Consider the following 22,126-nt stretch of genomic DNA (forward strand, 5'->3'; position numbering starts at 1 on the left):
GCTCAGCATCGAATGATTTAAACTTGTTTTAAACATTTAGTTTTGTTTAAATCAAATTTTGTATACGTTTTAAACATTTTGTTTTAAACATGTGTATTTTTTTAAGACTTTTTAAAAACATGTTTATTTTATTTTATTTTTGTAAAAAAATCTTCCAGAGAAAGAAAATTGTCAATAGTTCTCCACATTCAGAAGACTATTTTCTTCCTATGTGAATGTTATGATTTCTCGTGGCTACAGCAGTCAATGTGGTGATCTACAATTTATTTTGTCTCTTCTCCCCCCTTATTTTTAACGTATATTGTATTGTTTAAATGCTTCTCATTTAATTTGCGAGAAAGTGTCGTAGTCGAAGGTTGAACTACTTGTAGAACTGATATTAAAAAATAAATAAAATAATTATCATGGAAACAAATTTTCGTGATATATTCAGGAAGCAAACAAAAGGTTATTTGCTAAATTGCAGTTCTGAATTTAAAATATCGTAGGCATTCGTTGATACAGTATATGTTGCTTCTCAATCTCCGTACAACTTGGAATCATTTAACATGAGTTTTACGGGAAATTTATTAAAGTAACTTAATCTCTATCAGATAAGAAAATGACCATACCAGCTCGTTTGTAAAACGTGTAAGAAAGAAATGGTTGGTGTTTAGTTCAAAGAATGAAGAATCATTATGAAAAATGCAATGCTATGAAAAAACTGGAAACCCAAACAAATGGTAAAAGTGTTGAGTCGAAAATTGCTTCTGATGATTCTAACGTTAGTAAGAATTAATTTTGTATCAACAATATCTTTTTCATTATATTATGAAAATTTTATTTCGTCTATCTTCCCCACCTCAGTTCTAAATTTTCATAAAAATTTTACGCTTTGGCGTAGCTTGTAACCTTGTATGAAGGGACCAGGCTAGAAAGCGCAAGATATAGCAGTCGCCCGCGTAACTAACCGCGTGATACTTGTTGTAACATCAGTGCCAAACAACAGTGCCTGGGACAATTTGTTCACAATTTGTTCGTCTGTATATATGTATGCACCACGCTACAGGGCTCAATTTTCGGTCTTCTAACACTAAATTTTGAGGGTAGAGGCACTAGACGTCAGAATTTGCTGTATAGATTTTGACTGCGATCCAACGTAAAATTTCAAAATTAGTAGTTCGGATCCCACTTTAAAGAAAAAGCTCTGTCTCATATAGCCTTACTATTGATGCAAGACTGTAATCAAACTAAACAAACTAATTTTATGCGTTTCAAACAAACTTGCGTTGCAGGATAAATTTTGCTCCAACTGTTTTCATAAAATATATTTAGATATGGGGCGTTCGAAGCACAAGGAATCCAAGGAAGCACAAGGAATTTTCAGAAAGGTTCACTTTTGCTCAGCAAACATATTATCTTCATAGCCAAGGGTACGAAATAAATTAAACAAAAACCACGTAAAAGGATGTGGACTAAAGTTTCATAGGACAACCGCTAGACAAGGGCGTTGATAGAATGGGAGAGAAGGGCTAATTTCTCTTCCTTGCTCATAAATTTAAGATATTAACATTATATTGTTTATGCTCAGCATGGGTATGATTAACAAGCCAAGCTCCGAATGCCATAATCAATGATTCATAATTACGTTAAATAAATGCAGGGTATGTCCGAAAGAAAATACCGACGAGAAACGTCATATTTTCACAACCACGCATCCGAGATGAAAGAAAGAAAAACTACATGACAAGATGCAATCCATAATTTTATATAATTGCCGCTAGAGAGGGGCATTCGTTTAGAGGCCGTCGTCGCCCCTTACCCTGAATTTCAGATTTTGGGGGCAGTAATGCAGATTTAGAAACCTTTTGCTGAGCAAAGTCCAACATAAAAAAATTTGAAGTCCTTACTCCGAATATATACGGATTTTGATCAGTTATATACCATTTCCATTGGCCGTAAGGAACTATAGACCTATATACCTTTTGCTCTCTTGTATTTTTTTTTTTTTTTTTTTTTTTTTGGGCCCAAGGATTCCAAAGGTGGCTCTACTTTTGAGTTTCAGGCCTGCTTAAAATTCTGGAAATTGAGTCTAAGCAACTTTCCAGTTTTAATCATCTGTATGTTCTCCGTATTTACTCGGTGTAAGGACCTCAAGCTTATTCTGTTGGACTTTGCTTATCAAAAGGTTTCTAAAACTCCCTTAATGCCCCAAAATCTGAAATCCAGAGTGGAAATGGGGACGGTTGCTCTCCTCTCTCACTGACGCCCCTGTCTAGCGGCTGTCATATGAAACTATCCCACACCCTTTTGCATGGTTTTAGTTACATTTGTTTTGGACTATTGACTGTGGAGATATTACGTTTTGAAATAGAACTTCGTTGCTGAGCAAAACTGAACTTCATTGAAAATGGATTTGCATCCATTGTGATCTGAACGTCCCAAATATTATCTTTTTTCAGTAAATTATTGACTTATAAAACAACCAATTACATAGGCTTGCAGAAAATATTCTAAAGTTAGCACAACATAAAGTGTGGTTCAAACATTACTTTTCGAAAATTTATTATTTTAAAATAATTTTACTAGCATCAGTGTTCTGAAATAATAATAAAATTTTCAACTAAAATCTCACCCGTCTCCACGAAACGCGAGCTTAGTCTCTAACGGCATAACTAGAAAACTTTCAGAGGCAGTAATTCCGAAATGACTTGCTTTAGGGCTAAAATAACCATATTTCTGGTAAAATTCTAGCCTTAAAACACGCAATATGACTCCCTTTGCATTCGAAATTTCGAATACCAATCAAAGATGTCCGCCATGATGCTTCATAGCTTCATCTGATGTGTCAGACCACTTTCAAGTTTCATCATTCTCCCTCAAGCCGTCCTCAATACACACGGATAGTTAGTACTTTTGTTTTGCCATGCATATTGATAGATTGTGTGAAATTTCTATAGTAGGTAGATATTAAAATCTACCTGAAAAGCTTATTACAACCAAGAAATATTTACGAATCACTGGGAACGGGGTGTAATAAAAGGGGGTCGTGATATGAAGTAAGTTGGAAATGCTAATCTATACTGAAATATTCTGTACTCAACAAAGTGTAGTCTTAATGAAAATGAAATAAATGGAAAGATCGGTTGCTAAAGCAAAAAAGGTCTTAATAAACACGTTATTACACGATTTTGAAATATGTTAAAACATGAAAAAGGTGTTCAAAATGTTTTAAACATGTTTTATGTGTGTGTGTGTGTGTGTGTGTGTTTTAAAACACGTTTTAAACATTTTGAACACCTTTTTCATGTTTTAAACACATGTTTGGTACTTTTTTTTAAAAAAAAAAAACTGTATTTTTTTCCAACCCTGTCTTTCATGATCTGTTTTACTTACATACCTTAAATAGTAATATTTCCTTAAATTCAGTGGAAGGTCATTACCTACATTCCAATTGTATATAGCAGTTATGCACGTACCTTGTAGCAGCAATGTATCTTTATAACTATTAATATTTTTATATATATTTTGATATTATAAGTATGTAGCAGATATTTTGAACTTTTAGTTTTAGTTGGTAGGTCTTTATAAACAACAAGGAAAACGACAATCCCAAATTGTTATTACATAAGTAGCAAAATGTAGCCCCAAATTGGACGAGATCCAGTGGCGGTTTGAAAAATATATAAACGCTAAAATACACAATAAAGAGTAAATACTTTTTCTACTATTTATATTAATGATAGATAATTATTTAACAAATAGCATCAACCATTACTGTAAAAGCAATTTCCTACTCTCGTTAATAAATCAAATGTGTATATGTATCCATAAACGAGGGAGCGGGCCTACCCAAAATTAAAAACCTATAGAAGCCCCTGACGAGATCTTGCATACTAGAAAGTGGAACACTCTACATTACGAGAATATCTTATAGTCCCGTACCATATTTGTATCGCCATAAAAATAGTTGCTCGCAATCATGTTACATTGTAGTACAATGAAAATTATGTTTTGTAGAATCTAAAAAGATTTTGTTTATATACATCAGAAGTATGAAGATTTTCTCTAACAATATTCAGATAATAAATTATAGTTTACAACTATTCAGAAAGGTAACGAAACCGGTGCTTGACTTGACAAGTACCAGACTGATTTTGCAGATACTAGCATTACGATGTAACGCATATTTATGAATTTAGTATACTTCAACTAACTCGGCAAGTGATGTTAGCCATTTGATTAAAACAAAATTAGGCAGTCATCGGTACTGTATTGCTAGAGATTTTCTTCATACACAAAAGTTTATCAAGAAAGAAAAAAAAATGATAAATTGGCAAAATTGAGCCTCTGTTCAGTTAAGGTGAGCCCTTCATGGCTAAGCGGTTAACGTACGCACCTTTAGCGTGAGAGACCCGGGTTACATTAGTTGTGGTTAATTTATATATAGATTAGGATTTTTTCACCATCAAAATTTTGGAGTAAATTATTAAAATTATGATGGATAAATCAACTAACTGACTAGTTGTTATGGAGTCGTTTTAGTAACACGCCATCGGTGTTAATTTGTGTACAGCTGCCAAACTACTACAGAAAAGGTGTAGAAAAAGATTTTCTTCCTTATAAAACAGAAACGACTATTATGAGGGATAATAAAGTATGACATAAATTGTTTATAATAAGTGGTTGCGAGGAACGAAATATAGTCTGTAAGGGAGAGGAACATAGTGCACCCTTAATTTTGCAATGTAGCAACCACTTTTCTTGATTGAAAGAAGAGTATCGGGAAAATGACCAGCAAAGTAATCAAATGAGATGTCAAATATTCTTGGCTTTAGCCTGAGTTTTTATAGGTCGAAGTACATCGAGAGTAAGTGTAAGAACATCGGCAACAGATGGCAGCACTTCTGCTAATGTAATTGTCAGTAAATTCGCATGATCACGTGAAGGATTACTAGAAATATAATACATTGTTCTTGGTATAAATGTATAATGTACCGCGTAAGTCTTTGCTCACTGTCATAGAAGAAAAGAAAAATTAATACTTCTCAATATCAATTACTTGGATATACATGACACCCCCGGTAACCGAGTAACGACTCCGACTCCAAACTTAGAATTGCAGTCTAGCTGCATCTACTTGACAGAATTTTGAGGCAGCTCTGATACCTTTACTAAGTTATTGTTTTTAACGAATGAAACGTTTACCTATCACTGACGATAATACAGTTATCAATACCAGCACCTAAATGGCTTTCGTTCAACGTAAGAGCTGGAGTGTTACAACACAGGCTATGTATTAAAAGAACACATTGACGCTCTATTCTAGTCGAGCTGAAACTCGACTCGACTCGAATTTGACTCGAGTTTCGAGTCGAGACAAAGGCAATTTTCTTGAGTCGAGTCACTTGTTTGAGGTCGAGTTTCGAGTCAAGTCGAGTTTGATAAATAGCTCTCTCGTTCAGCTCGTTTTAACTCGTTATGAAATCATGTCCCCATTTACACTGGAAACCGAAGGCCATGAGAATTGTAAGCAGTAATGTAGAATACGTTTAGTGTTGCTCACGACAGGGGTGCATCTCGTCTCGAATTTTTGTGCATCTTGTGGGGTACTTTTAATATATCTCGTCTTGTCTCGATAACGAGACAACCTCAAATGTCTTTAGCACGAAAGTATATACCAATATAAGTATGTAGTTCTCACTATCATGGCTGAGACTTGCACGGTCGAATTTTTGAGCCCAAGCAGAAGTCCAACCCGGGTAGTGACGTCAACCGACTCGTCTCGGTTTAGCTGAGCGAACTGCTCGAGCCGGCTAGATTGGGATGAGCCACCGTGGTGACACCTGGCATGTGTTAACCGCAACACCGAGCCCTTGGTATTCAAAATATCACGCTAAAGTGATAGTAATGCTGGGATCATTTGTCTGTGTTAAAAATTGGGTTTATTAGACGAGAATACTATGTAAATAATAAAATGTTCGTTAGATCCGCTCCGTTCACAAACGAAAGAAAAGTGCTTTCGCAAAAGTGTTTTAAACTATATCAAGCTTTAACACATTCTTTTGGAGACACACTGGAGAATGAGGAAACCTACTTATATACAGAATCAGCATATTAATCAAAACATTAAAAAACATCAACAAAAACAAATCGCCCAGCGTGGGGCTCGAACCCACGACCCTGAGATTAAGAGTCTCATGCTCTACCGACTGAGCTAGCCGGGCACTTGCTTTGAGTAAGCAACATATTTCTTTTCTGTTTTAATATAGACCTATAACCACAACGCAATTGAACACGATGGAGTGAGCATTTTAAGCGGAAAGAAATTAGCTGTAGGGCAGAGTCCTTTCAAGGGTCAAGGTTGTTTTATTGGTGAAAGAAACGAAAATAAATGAATAAATACATCCAATATCTTACAGTATTCTGTGCATATTGCAGTCTCAGTGAGTTAAAATTGATGATCTATTTTTCAAAACTTTCTTAAAAGCACTACTCAACTTTAAAATCTTATCTTGAAAGCTTTCCTATTTGTCCATTGCTTATTATTGTATAATTTTTCAGAATTTATTTAGATCAGCGGTTCCCAAACTTGTTTATCTGGTAAACATGGCAGACTTCGCTTTACTCTCTTCCTGCCCACGATAAAGACAAAATGTTATACACGTATCGTCTATATAACGGCTAAATTAGCTTAATTGCTAAAGCTAAATTGTAAATAATCATTGTAACTGGTGGTTTATTCATATCTAGCTGAAATGCACATCCTTCGCACTGGGAAAAAAGGTTTATGAAAAAAAAACTTTATTTTCCCCTTTCCATACACACATTTCTATGCAAGTTTAATAACAATAATAATAATAATAATAAAAACTCATTGATACTTTATTTCAAGAATAAATTTTGAAGCCTTCTATTCCCTTAGGATGCACCCTTTGCTTAAAGTAACATGATTTAAAAATTAATACTTGAAGTAGGTCTATGTTCCAAAATTCATTACAAACGGTTCAGATTCTTCTTCTCTGATGCAATCACAATGAAAAGTACGGGTCACCGCACTAAACCTTCTCGGCCCCATTTCTTAAACTAAATCATGTTGTGGTGCAGTCATTAATGAAACATTTTTTTTTCTGAAGTACGAACCTAATTTATAAGAGGTTTTCTAAAAACTTAGCCCAAAGAAAACATATCCCTAAAGTAAATTACCTCTTGTATGTATTCTATGGAAGTGATATACGCACCGGTATAGGAATAAGTAATAAAAAAAAAAAACACTTATGAAATATGAACAGAATCACCAGAGTCGTTTTTAAGAAAGTGGTCTGAAAAGGAATTCACTCCAGCAGTAAACTACTCTTGTGATTTTTCCGTGAGAATAATTTACACAACTGTAGAGAGTTAGAAATTAAATATTTATTTATGCAATATGAACAAAATTCCTTGAGTCAATTTCGAGAAAATCATCCGAAAAAAAAATCACCCTCGAGAATAAACTACCCCTTGTTGATTATTTCAGGACAAATGAGTTATGCCATATTATCAGGTTCGTAATTAAATATTTATTCATGAAATATGAACAAATTCTCCTGAAATGTTTCAGAAAATCGTCCAAAAAACTTACTCTAACAATAAATTACCCCTCGTAAATATTTTCAGGACAATTGAATTATACCATATTGTCAAGTTATTAATGAAACATTTATTATGAACAAAATCGCCTCCAAGTTTTTCCTTTCCAGTACAAAATTGACAGAACTTGTGCCCAGCGAGCACAATCACGGAATATCCCTCGCAGAATTTATTAGTCTTAGTTTCGTTGTGTTATCTTTCCTTATACAAAATATATTTCTCATTTCCGATGTGCAATATTATTCTATTTGACATTTAGAACGAAAGACTAAGGATTTGGGATAAATATAATATTTTAGCTTAATGGTAGTTAATGGAGCTTTTGTAATGAAAAATCAGTTAATTAATGCCAAAAACTATTTGATACAATGTGGTATCGCATTAGATTTTGTGTGATCGTGGTATATTTTTTATACTACGAGCGCACATAACCACTTGTTTACGCGGTCCCTGTCTATTAGATGCCAAACTTGTATGTTCAATCGCCATGGTGACCTGGTACCCTGGATTTTTCTAATAATAATAATAATAATAATAATAATAATAATAATAATAATAATAATAATAATAATAATAATAATATAAAGTAAAACAAGGATCACTCTTTGGGATTCAATGAAAGCTCAATGATTGTATATGGAGGGTCCACACTTTCTTGACTTATTCACTTATGGAGGCACCATGCTCCCGTCCTTTTACGTTCCCAGGTTTCCTCAGGTGACTTAGTCAATTATGGTGGCACCATGCTCCGGTCCCTTTACGTCTCCAGGTTTCCCCAGGTGACTTATTCACTCATGAACTCACATGCTCTGGTCCTTTTATGAACCTAGGTTTCCCCAGGTGACTTAGTACCGGTAGTCACTTATGGAGGAGATATGATCCGATCCCTTTATGTTCCCAAGTTTAATCAGGTGTCCATTTTAATTTGCGGGGTTGGAAGAGGTAGAACGAAAATTACACGACCCAATAGAGACTCAAACTTGGGCCATCCAGTTGACAAGCAGACACCTTATCGACTGCAATCCCTGCGATTCTGAATAGTATACTCTTAAAAATTTCATTGCTCAGAATTGAGAAAAATGCATGTTCTAAACTAAATAAGTAATTTTTACTCATATTTGAGGGAAAATGTCTCATTATTTTCAAACGTGTTTTCATTTGTGAGCTCAAGGCAAATTTTTGAAGTTCCCATTTATGAGATTTTCCCATTTCTTAAAAATGAGAATGGAATATTGCGTGATTTGCAATATCATAGAACAGTGATTCTCAAACTTGCGAATAACGTGGACCCCCTATTCATTCGGGAAGTGATCTGCGGACTCCCTGTTCATTCGGGAAGTGATCTGCGGACCTCTGTACATTTGGGAAGTGATCTGCGGACCCGCTGTTCATTCGGGAAACGATCTGCGGACCCCCTTGCAATGCTATCTGAAATTTTATATGCTATTAAAAAATATACTAATTAGAATTATCACTGACAAGAAAAAGCTCAAGAAAAATAATGCAATAATTAATTTCTTCTGAAGATACATAATTGTTTCCTAGTGAACGAAATTTCTATTGATAATACAGTAACTTTCAAGACTTTTTTTTTTTTTAAAAAAAAAAGGAAATTCACTTTATAAACAATGTTCTCAAATGTGGGGTCACTAATGCGAGGAATGAAATTCTTTGTGTTCTTCCATAATTGCATTGAATCTGGAATAATTTCTGTCACCATCAATCTTAGGTCCGATTCCACATTAAGATAATTTCGCTTTAAAGTTTTAATACAACGAAGAGCAGAAAAGTCTGCTCACATAAGTAAGTGGTAGGGAAATGCACCAAAGATTGCAATGTCTTTTTAGACAACTCTTCGTACTCACATTGCACATGCGAACTAATTTGAGTCAAGGATTACTCGCAGTGGCAGATCTAGAACATATTTTGGGAGGGGTTTCTCATCTTTTTTTTTTTTTTAAGAAATCTCAGAATTGGAGGGGGAGGCTTGATGTTCATCAGCACAGGAATGACTAATTACTTTTTTTTTTTTTAAATCTGAATTGGATATAATGGTGGGAGCTTTCCGGCACTTGAAGATCACTTGAAGATGAAATCCATGAAATTCCGAGGCGTCGTACAACTGTTTTTGAAAAAGTGCCCTTACAAAGAAGAAACTTCTCTCACTTGAAGTAGTCCTATATAACGGTTAACCAACTTCAGGGCAGAAATTTAGTAAAGTAGGAAAACATTTAAATTTACAAACGTGGGTATAATTTCTAATTGCTCTCTGTTTAGTAAGTGAAAAAAAAAACTTCTTGCGTAACAGCTGTGAGTTCAATTTTATTGCAACACATTTCAGTTTTAGGCGTCGCGTACCCCCTGGTTAAGTCCCATGAACCCCCAGGAGTTCACTGATCCCACTTTGAGAACTACTGTCATAGATTATTACAAAAAATAACGGTAACTATCTTACCAAAATAATACTATGTTTTACTAGGATGTAATATTCCTAGAGCTTAATTACTATTCAGGAAACGAGATAAAGGATTTCAGTTGTAGCAGAGTGCGAATGGATATGAGTACGCAGTACGGTGATGAGGCTGAGGTGGGGTATGGATACACACAGGCCCGTGCTGGCCCACCGGGACACCGGGACGTGTCCCGGTGCGCCCTCCGAAATATCACAGTATAAATAGAGGTACAAGTTTTTAGTAATAAATTCTTACAGTTTTATTGGTAAAGAACCCGTGAAAGGTACAGTGCGCCCTTTGCATAAAGCGCCCTACGAAACATCACATTATAGATAAGTGGTTTTAGTTATCCTGTATACCAGCTTTGTATAATAAATTCAAATACTGGCTGGTAGTACAGAACCTGTGAAGAATACAAGGCGCCCTTTACATAAGATGCCCTGCGAAATATAACATTATATATATATATATATATATATATATATATATATATATATATATATATATATATATATATATATATATATATATATATATATATATATATATATTAATTTTATTCTTCTGTATTTCAGTTTTGTATTATAAATTCATACAGTTGCTATTAGCAGAGAACAGGTAAAGAGTATAATCACTTATTATAAAGTTATGTAGCTATAAAACGAAACAATGTGATACATCAAGAATAGTTCGGATAGTCAAACGTACGATGCATTTATGTAATACTACACTGACACTAGTCTCTAATTTACGATTTTTACGGCATTGAAACTTTCACAGTCTTAATACGCATCCATATATCCGAGCATATTGATTGTTCCTGTGTGTTTTAAAGCAGTGTTCGGATAATCAGTACCTATTGCATTTCTGAAATATAGCTATATTAATTTCCGTAAAATGTGGTCTTCCTGTCACCACGGCATGTCGTGTCCTCAGGTTGTGGATCGAGGAGATGGCCTCTGGGATATAGAGATTAGCTGCGAATATACTGAATAAGCAGTTGCGGAGAGACAAGGGTGATTCTCCACCTTGGGGATTTGGTGTGGGGCTAACAACCTCATCCTGTAAAAAAAAAAAAAAAAAAAAAAAAAATGTTCAGATAAGTTCGCAGAATCCCCAGATCAGAACTGATAACTTGGCACGAACTTAGCAAAGTAAAATCGACATGAGATTTGGAACATGGAATATAAGAAGTCTCTAGAAAAATAAAGGCCAGGCGCGTTGAAATTTGTGAAGAATGAGTTTAGAAATAGAGGATGGACCTAGTGGGATATCAGGAAGTTAGATGAGAGGAAATGGAGGAGTCAAGTAGGGAAATTTTACGTTCTTTGACGGGGAACGGATTAAAAACAGGAACAGGGATTTCCAACTAGGAACAGAGCTTTTCGTTCACAAACGAATACGTAATATCAGCAATTACATGGGTTGAATCTCTTAATGATACATTTTCATTTACTTCTCTTAAGAGTCGGTGGTGTAATATTATTGTTTTAAATGCACATGCCCAACAGAAAATAAGGATGGCGATAAAAAAAATACAGTTTTTACGAAAGAATAGAACGGGTATTTGATCATCTCCTGCATTACCATATGAAAATTCTGTTAGGCGGTTTCAATGCGAAGGTAGGACAAGAGGGTATTTTCAAACCGATTATAGGGAATAAATGTTTGCATAAGGAAGGTTGTGGCAACGGCTTTCGACTCGTGAACTGTGCAACGTCCAGAAACCTTATCGTGAAGATTACAAAATTCCAACATCGCGACATTCATAAATATACTTGGACTTCATCAGATGGAAAAACACATAATCAAACTGATCATGTTTTAGTAGATAGAAGAAAACAGTCTAGCACAACTGATGTTCGGTCGTTCAGAGGAATTGATTGTGATAGTAAGAGACAGACTATCGTTGAATAAAGGAAATATTCAATATCTGAAAACGGAGCGGTTTAATGTTTTAAAAAATAGAGGAGAGTCAGGTGAGAGGGGAACCAGGTTGAAGTGTCGAATAGATTCTCGGTTTTAGAAGGTTTGGAGTGCAATAGTGTTCAGGATACTTGATTGAAATTAGAGATAACATTAAAATTTCAGCAAAACAAATATTGGGGCACGCAGAAATACGTAGGAACAAACATGGTTCAACCAGGAATACACTAAAGTAGCAGAGAAGAGAAAACAGAAAAAATAGCCTTGGCTACAAAATCCGAACGAAATAACTTCATAAAATTTCGTTGTCATCTGGCAGAAAACTTCCAAAACTTTTAGAACATAGAAACGCGACGTTTGAAAGTTAAAATTAATTAACTTGAAGATAATAGTGAAAACAAAAACATTCGGGACATGTATAAATGCATCAACGAACTTAAAGGAGCAGTTCGAGTTAAAAACAAGTTTGGTGCAATAGAAAGAGTAACAAAAAATAAGAAACCCGTATTTTTTATATCTTGATAGGCCGTCTTGTTCAGCTTCTACAAACATTTGTTTTTGATGAAACGTAAATGGTGACGTCACTGGTGGGATACGCGAGAAACTCAATGTGAGTCAGCAACCACTCCCTTGTACGCAGCTGATAAACCTTTAATAGTGCATTGGATTTAATAGACATGTTGTGTTTTGGATTTGTTAGCAGTCTTGCTCTGTATTGAATTCTTGAGGAAGTTTTTGTTAGTTGTTTTTCCTATAGCATTAGTATAAAAAAGAGTAGAGAGAGAACAGTAATTACGTTTGTTGTGCGAAACAGTGTTTCTTCCAGACATGTTTTTAGGGTGGCACTGTCTCCCGGAGCTCTGAGAGATTCCCCTGGAGGAGACCAAAATATTACGTCTATATTGTAATAAATATAATAGTACTGTGTAAAAGTAATGTGCCTCTCCGAATACTAAGTGTCCCTTTGCCCTCCCCCGGATTTTTTTCTGAAAGAAACACTAGTGTGAAGTAGAAAACACGTGTTAGTACAGCGCGTGCTGTGTCTGTGAAGTGAAGTAGAAATGCCTAACACCTGCTGTGTTTTCTTTTGTAATTATTGTGCAATTGAAGCTGAGGACGTAAAGGATCTTTTCTTACGTTTCTAAGCCGTGAGAAATCACCAGATCGACATAAATTATGGCTCAAGAAAATCAATGGGAAAAAATGTATCAAATAAAATCACTCGTATTCCAAACATCTTGAAGAACCTGCCTTCGAGAAGTCAAGTTTACTGAAAGAAAAGTTAATGCCAGTGGCGGATCTAGGATGGGGCCCGGAGCCTAGGCTCCCCAGTTTTTGAGGGATAAAATTGATTTAAGCTATTATTTAGATATTTTTGAAAGTTTTTAGTAAACATGATATACATATCATAGTCTGGGTTCTGACTCTCCCCCCCCCCTGAGTTTTTACAGTCTAGATCCACTTCTGGCTAATGCCAGGAGAATTATTTACACACAAACTGAGAAAGAATGCTGTTCCAAGTATATTATTGAAAGGTTTAAAATCCGAGCCATTGAACAAGCACCGATCTATGTCCAGTTACCAACGTACAAATATCGTACAAGACGCAATTGACGGTTGTAGTCAAGATGAGGCATTAGAGGGTAATAGAGACGATGTCACTCATGATTCTGAAGATACTGCTTTAGAAATAAGCTATACAATGTGAATTAGGGAGTGAAATATACCGGCTTGTAGAAGGAATCAGTGACGATGATTGTTCCTCAAAACATTGATTCATCATTTAATTTCTCTGTATCATATGACAATGATGATGAAACGGGTGATGAGAGTTGTTCCGCGGACAGCAATGAGAATAAAAGAAATTTAACCGGTGAAGTGTTTTTCGTATTCTGGCAAACTTTACAGATGTTATTTCATTTTTGCCTCATATGTTGCGTTCCTATACATACCTTGAAGCACAAAATTATAGGGTCAGCGTTAAAAATTGCAACAAAACGTGAAAATGAACATACTTATGTTTGGGAATCGGAAGAATGCTTAAAGAAAAGGTACTTAGGTGTTGCAGCAATCTCGTCCGCCATCTATTTACATATTGGTTTCGATTTTTTTTTTTGAAACGCTGAACTCATGCTTTATAGGATACATTTTATAATATTATAAAAACGTTTGTACAGCCCACCATGAGATATCATTTTCTACATGCAGATGATATTGTAAGTCTTTGCAATCAGTTCTGGAAAAGGAAACCGCACTTAGAACGTGCCACCGCACCTTTCACAAACTAAATGCTTGGCACTGTGTAGTGTGTAAGCTTCCTCTCGCTTCTTGCCCACCTATGACGTCATCACAAAATCTTTCTTCCTCTGTTACTCGCTAACGACTGAACGTATCGCGATCAAACAAACACCATTCCTTTTAGAATTTTCAACTCTACAAATGGAAATAAATTGTAGAAAATGCATTTCTAAGTCGAACTGCTCCTTTAAGAAAGGCCATCAACCTCGTGCTTATATATTAAATAAAGCTACTAATAGTTCTCACTGATCAGGATAGCATCTTAAATAGATGGAAAGATTTCTCTGACGATTTTCTTAACACATAGCCAAAACCTAATGCGCATGGAGAAAGTGAAATGCATACAGCATACCCGTATATTCCAGAACTTAACCAGACAGAAATAGAAATCGCTATTCAAAAAAATTAAAGAAACACACATCTCCGGGTGCAGACGAAATTCTGGTTGACTTAATTTTAGCTGGAGGGGAAAATGTAGAGCATGATACACAAACTCATTCTCCTTATCTGGAACAAGGAGGAATCACCACAAGAGTGAAAAGAATCAATCATTGTTCCAGTTCAGAAGAAAAGCAGCAAAACAGATTTAATACTTATTGAGGCATTTCTCTTCTGTCAACATCCAATAAATTCTCCTAAACATTCTATTAGCATGATTTACTCCATACGCAGATGAAATTATTGGAGATTATCAGAGCGGATGTAGGTAAAATCGATCAACTATCGACCAGATATTTAGCATTCGACTAATACTTGAAAAGAAATGAGAATACAATATCCTGGCACATCAATTATTGACTTTAGACACGTGTAGGAGGGAAACATTGTACAACATGCTTACAGAATTTGCAACACCGAAAAAGGTAGATCAATTAAGATATGTTTAAATGAATCAAAAAGTAAGGTTCAAGGAGAGAAATTCTTGTTCACGAGCTTTCACGTTGAGAATGGCCTGAAACAAGGAGATGCGTTGTCGCCATTGTTCTGGAGAACTTTGTTCAGGAGAACACTATAAGGAAAATCAAAGACGGCAATCATGTGCTAGAGCTGAATTGTATTTGCCAGGTTATGGTGTATGCTGATTATGTAAATTTAATAGGGGATGATAAAACAATAGAAAGGAATGCAGAAATCTTAATTAACGCTTGCAGGGATATAGGCTTAAAAGTAAATGCAGAGAAAACTAAATAAATGGAAGTTTGTCGGGATCGTAACACTGCATTTTATGGATGCGTTAAAATACCAAATAATATTTACTTTCGACAAAGTGGATACATTCAAATATCTAGTATCATTATTAACAGACCAAAACCATAATCACTGCCTGTTGTGCTGTATGGTTGCGAGACATGGTCACTGACTCTGAGGGAAAATCATAGATTGAAAGTATTTGAAAACAAGATTCTTAAACCAATATTCGAACTCCAAGAGGAACGGGAATGGGGAAAGGCGGAAACTTCATAAGGAGGAACTGCATAATTTTATACCGTTTACCAAACATTGTTATGGTCGTCAAGTCTAGGAGGCTCAAATGGACAGGTTATGTAGCCAGAATGGAAGAAATTAGAAACGCTTTAAAAGTTGTAATTGGAAATCCAAATAGGAAAACGACAATTAGGATGACTGAGGCGCAGATAGGAGGACAATATTAAAATGGTTCTCGCAGAGATTGGAATATAAAGTAGAAACTGGGTCCAGTTGGCTAAGGACAGAAATCAATGTAGAGCTTTTGTAAATGTGGCACTGAACCTCCTGCGTCCATAGGCCATAGAGCTATATTATGTTGTTGATACATTTAGCTTCTTTTTATTTGAAAGAAATTTTATTACAGGAACTAAAAAGTTTTTCTTTAGTAAAGAGGATTTCGATTCGAGGTTAGCTATTTACGTTAATACTAAAACTAATTTGGTGATGATTTTGATATAAAATGGCACCCATACTTTCTTTCAAAGTCTCTCTCTCTCTCTCTACACACACACACACACACACACACACACATATATATATATATATATATATATATATATATATATATATATATATATATATATATATATATATATATATTCCCGTTTGTATGGGCGCCCTTTTAGTAGACTTGTCCACCGCCCTCATTAGTATCCCAGCACGGCCCTGGATACACATCATGTGACAGCGGCGAGGAGCAGCATATATATCAGCTTTCGAGCGTAAATTTGGGAGAATTATAAACTTACTACCATAGAATACAATACTATAATACATTCGTTAGAGTGTAGAACGCTGATCTCCCTCATATAGGTTATGTAGGTTATAGTAATTAAGTTGGCTCCTTATGCACCGAAGTTGATACTCGATTCACATAATAACGAGTGCAGCAATAACAAGTGAAGGCAAGTTAGAGCCTCGTAGGACATGCTGTTTTCTATATTACAATAGAATGGGGAGGCATGTCAATGTTTTACAGCCTTCCCCATTCGTTATAAGGTGCAAAATAGTTTATGTACGGAAACTAAGAACACATAAGTCATCTGTGTAGTTAGAAACAGCGTTAAAAAAGTGATTTATTATTATGGAATTGTAATGCAGAGGACTTTGTACTGATCACCCAGCATAGATTGACCCCTCCTTTTTTCATCACCGTAATCGTTTTAATGACACACGTTTACAGGTTATTTATGGCATAGCACTGTACGCATTTGTTCTTAATTTAACGTAGGGGCTGCGGTAACTCTTTGGTAGAGCGTTCATCTCTGGCGTGTGAGGCCCTTGGTTGGATCCCAGCTAGTGGCAAGTAGGCTTTGGTGGGTAAACACAGTGTGCGTGGTTTTTCTCTGGGTTCTCCCATTTCTTCCTATTTTCTTCATTCCACTATCTCATTCTCATAATCATCGTCTCCTTTAGCCTACCCGACACAAATGTGGGACGTAAAACTCGAATTTTTTTTTTTTTTTTTAATTTAACGTCCCAAGATTGTGCTTTAAGGCTAAGGGATACAGTGATAGAGATGGATAATAATGGTGTAATGAAAATGTGGACGTACGTTTCTTGGTAGTTTTTGCATGAATACGGGTTTGTAACCTTGTTTTCTTTCTTAATTGTGTCCTTAACAATAAAGTTTCAGCTTATTTATGAGGAGCAAAAACTATCGCATGCCCCTATCGTAATGAAGAAGGTGGAAGGTGAGTCATGTGTCTCCGAACCTCCCCGAAATCGCTACTTTCAGGGACGTGTAGTGCACATTACCGCTGTTACCGGCGGTAACGGTAAAAATATTACAGTTTTTCGTTGTTTTCATATATCTTCAATTTTCATTATCGACATGGGAAGATGTTTACATTTTCCTTTTTCTTTTCTTTCTTTTTTTTTTAAAAAAAAGTTTGGATGGCCTATGCTTCATTTACATTGTGAACGAATGCAACATGCCAACACCAAATAGGAGCATACTGTTGTTGATACCGCAGATTTCAGAGGTAACGCGAACCCCGATAGCGTTCGTTCACTCCAGAAGCACCTTTTAGCGTGCCAGCTAGAAGCATCCTGCGAGCTCGTATTTGGACTTTCGGAATAGCCCTTATGTTACCGTTCGGCTGAGTGGAACAGGAAAAAATAGGAACGTTCCCTGTCAAAACAAGGAGAATCTAGAATATCATCAACATGTATATTCTACTCACCGCCCGCTTAGGAGTCTATTCGCTCTCCTCTCGCTCTGTAGAGGATCGAGCGGGCGGTAACTCTACTATACTGTTTCGTTTGCTTCCCCATTCTAAGGATAGAAACTTGGCTGTAATTTCAGTATTCATAAGGTTATTTCACTGTCAGCATACAATTTCGGACAAATATAAGTAGCAGGTTTTTCATACTAATAGCATTTAACACGTGCTACTGTGAGACTGATGTTCCAGTGCATTATTTATAGGCCTATGTTAATCTATCATTTTTACACGACTTTCGTATGTTAATACATTATCTTTAAATTTGAATAATACAGCAACAGTGAACAAGAAGAATATATTTCATAGGATATTCTAACAAAAATTTAATATAGGTTTACTTTGGTTCAAAATAAAGTTTCTCATTGAATGTTAATTTGAGCTTACGGACATTATTTTTTTAAAATAATTGAGATTTTATTTCTGTTTAAACGGTATATATAAATTTAGATGGTTATCTCATGCCTGAAGGAGCAAAGATATTTGTCAGTCCCTGAAGTGTCATTAAATGTATAGAAATGCCTATCGAAGAAACACATTGTGCTATATGGGAACTGTTTCAAGAGCAAGGGGGAATAGTAATAATTAGAGCGAAGCAGAGATGTTGCCCGCGCTCCTTCCAATTCGAGTAATTATTATTATTTATGATTTATGCTAATTAAGTTGAAAATATTTTGTTTTTAATTTAGTATAAAAAACTTTCGATGCAACAAATTTCCAACTCTAGCCGCTAGCCTACTAGTTGAATTTGCACTTTGATGCAGTTTGATTTGTTGAAAAAGAACTGTGCAATCTTCATCGTGCCGCAGTTTGACTGTCTGACTAATTTTCAATACGGAAAACTTGTTGCTCAAACATACGATGAAACTCCAGTTATGGTTGGTGAGGTAGGGAACTGCAGCCTCTTGTTAATTATATTTTCATTCTTATGCCCATAGACATGATTTAGTTTTAGAAAAGTCCGTTGATTATACAAAAGGGCACAGGCGTAAATAGCACCCCCGCAACCCTCGTGGCGGAGGGGGAGCGCACGAGCTCCAGGGTCGAAAAATATAACGAAACTAGGGGCGCATAACTAGGTTGCGGGGGCACTGAAGCTTCAAGTTACGCTACTCGAAAAGGGTATAAGTTGTTTTTTAAAATTGTGTTGGGACTTGCTTCTTCTTCCTCGAAGTCTTCAAAAAGAACAAATGCTCTGGATTATTTAGTCAACAAAAGTATCCCAACAGTCTCAAACACAGGGTATGGAACTATAGAAGTAGGGTAAATGATGTGCTGTACGTCTTTAAAGATGAACTGTTACTGGGAGTCTTTAAATCCATGATGGATAAAACGGACGAATAGGATTCTCAAACCAGAGTTTGTGTAGCAAAATTCTATCAAACATTTCAAAGTTTTGACTTCAATTTTTTAATTGAACTGTTTTCTGTTATAGCAATAAGATAAGAAATCTTGTTCAATATCTTACAAAAGAAAGTTCATGATGTAGGTTACTGCAGAAAGAAAACAGTTGAGTTTGAAGAATGTCTAAGATCATTGAGAGACAGTTTCAATAATATTTAGTAAAAAAAAAACGAAAGAACCTGAAGAGTCACATTGTTCAAAAAGGTCAAGAGTAAATGAAGTGGGATTTGACCCCTTTGCCAATGCCTATAATTTGAAATGGTTGATACTCTGAAAGAAAAAGTGAGTACTAGATTTTCTGTTATTGAGAAAGAAGAGTTACTTGTAGTATCAGCAACCGGTAACAATCGTCACAGTGTCACGCCACGTCACTGGCTACTTTTATGTAAATTTTATCTATTTTTAGGAACAACTTTACAAATGTTAATACAATTTGTCCTCTTATTGAACTTGGACACCCTCCGAAATAAATTCCTCCTTATGTCACTTGTAGGAGGAAACTGGAGAATCCTGGAAAAGCCCAAACACACGGTGTTTTCTCATGTAGGCAACTTGTTTATGGCAAATAAGTAGGCATATTGGACCGCAATGACTCAGTAGTTGAACTCGCCTCAGATGCATGGGGTCCCTGGTTTGATTTCAGCTCTGCCAAGTGGTCTGTGTGAATAAACACCGTTCTGTATGTGTGTTTTCTCGGGATTCCCTCACTTTCTTCATTACACCATTTTCACTCATTACCACCATAACGTCTCCCTAAACTTCGTAGCATAATCGTGGGACGTTACACTCCAGTAGAAATTGTTCCCGTTAGGCGGAAGTAAATGGATAATTCTTGAATCTGAATTATCAAGAAGTTGGTATAATGTTGGAGGAAATGGAAGAATCTTGAGTAAACTCACGTCAATGAAAAAGAAAAGTCTTGAGAAAGTGGATGGGGATAAAAAGGAAGATGTTCAACTGTCTGATGCAGGTAGGAGTAAGTAACGCATTTAAAACACAAGTCTTCGTGGAATGTTCTTGCATTGAAATGAAAGTTTAAACGTGTTATATTTTAAACAATATAACTGTAGATTTTAATATAAATTCTGTATGCACTAATAGTTTTGATTTTTTTTTCATGTTTATATTTTGTTTATGTCCTTTCCCTTCTCCTTCTCGTATTTGAGAACCTCGTTTCTGTGCACTTCTTCTCTCTTTTGAGAAAGACATTTCTCAAAATTTTTTGAGAAATATATTTCTCAAAATTGGGGTTATATGTCTCATTTTCTCAAATGTTACTTTCTCAATTTTAAGAAAAATGCATTTTTTTTCGCAAATTTGAGAAAGCACTTATACCCTCAGAAATGAGACATAGTTCCTCACATTTGAGTTATTATTTCTCAAAATAATTTGAGAAAATCAAAATCTTACTTTTAAGAATACATTACTCGGTGCACAGATAAGAAACGGGTGTTCTCAAATACCAGGAATTTTTTCTCGAATTTAAGAAACCATTTTTAACAGTGTAGTAGTACTCCATCTTAATAACTAGAGAAATACTACCCTTTTTGTTATTAGAGCGACTTTTTCATACGAACTACATTTGTTTAAAACTTAAATTGTTTTACATATTACGCGTTGAGTCAACAAACAGACCTAGTTTAAATATACAAGCAGATAATACACCGTTACTCATTGCGTAATATTGGAACAGGAAAACTTAGGTGTGCTGAAAAAGAAGAGCAGCGCAGTAATAAAGAGACAGCGGATCTTCCGTAAATTAAGAAGAAAAAAAAACAAGAAAAGAAAAAAATACTCATTGTGCAATAGGGTGGAGCGAAAAATTTTTTTTTCGAAATGCGAATTTGGATAGGGGGCAAAAGTTGCATCATATCATAATACTTTACCATAGAAAATTTCAGCTCTCTGAAATAATTTTTAGCCGGGGCGCAAGGAGCCTTAAGTTTGAGGTTTTGTAAATCAATTTCCATTTACTACGTAACTATTTGGCAGATCTTCGCTGGAAGCAGACTGTAAGTTTTAGTGTAGATAGAGTGCAAAAGATGCATCCTGTATCAGTACATAACAACAAGAACTTTTAATTCACTAAAATTATTTTCAGCCGGGGCGCAATGGCCCTGAAATTTGGGAATAATTAGACGAAAAGTGATCAACTATAAGCAATTCGCTAGTTTGCCATAAAGAAGTTTGTTTGCTATTTAGTAACAGTATTTTTCTGGTATAATGAACTTGTTAGCTGTATTAAGTCACTAGTATAATAATTTGGTGAGTGGAGATAAGAGGGTACAAAACGAAATCAGGGCGCGAGCTCGCGCAGCTGCTAAAGTATTGTGCAATTGTTTGGCAGCTTGATGATTGTTATTAGTGCGTTGTACCTGTGCTCGGGATACGTGTCTGGTTAGCGGCCGTGTTGCTACGTTAGTGATTTGATTAGATTTGCGCTTTTGTAGTTACTGTTGGGTTTATTATCTACCACTGTATTACAGCCTAGTATCTGGTGTTTTTGTTTTGGGCTATAAAGAAGAAAGGTGGCAAAATCAACCAGGTAGAATATGTCAAAAGCACAAGAGATGTTTCGTAGTGCCAAAAGTCGCGACTGGAGAACGCTTCCAACTTAAGACGTTATGGCATGTTATTTATTTACGTGTCAGCAGCTGAAGGGGGCGGAAGTAAAGAACCAGCTGAGAATTTGGTTTCCACGAAGGTAGCAGAAAAGGTGGAAGACATTTGGTAACGTGTTTCAAT

At 35.6% G+C, this 22,126-nt stretch overlaps 1 non-coding gene across 1 annotated transcript; it reads right to left on the reverse strand.

The window, feature by feature from the left end:
- Positions 1 to 6,133: 6,133 nt before the first annotated feature.
- TRNAK-CUU (transfer RNA lysine (anticodon CUU)) lies at positions 6,134 to 6,206 on the reverse strand. The gene has a single exon. It is a non-coding gene; the product is annotated as a tRNA-Lys (tRNA).
- Positions 6,207 to 22,126: the final 15,920 nt, after the last annotated feature.

This window comes from Thermobia domestica, chromosome 5 (genome assembly GCF_964235325.1).
Source record: "Thermobia domestica chromosome 5, izTheDome1.hap1.1, whole genome shotgun sequence".
Classification (NCBI taxonomy): Eukaryota; Metazoa; Arthropoda; class Insecta; order Zygentoma; family Lepismatidae; genus Thermobia; species Thermobia domestica.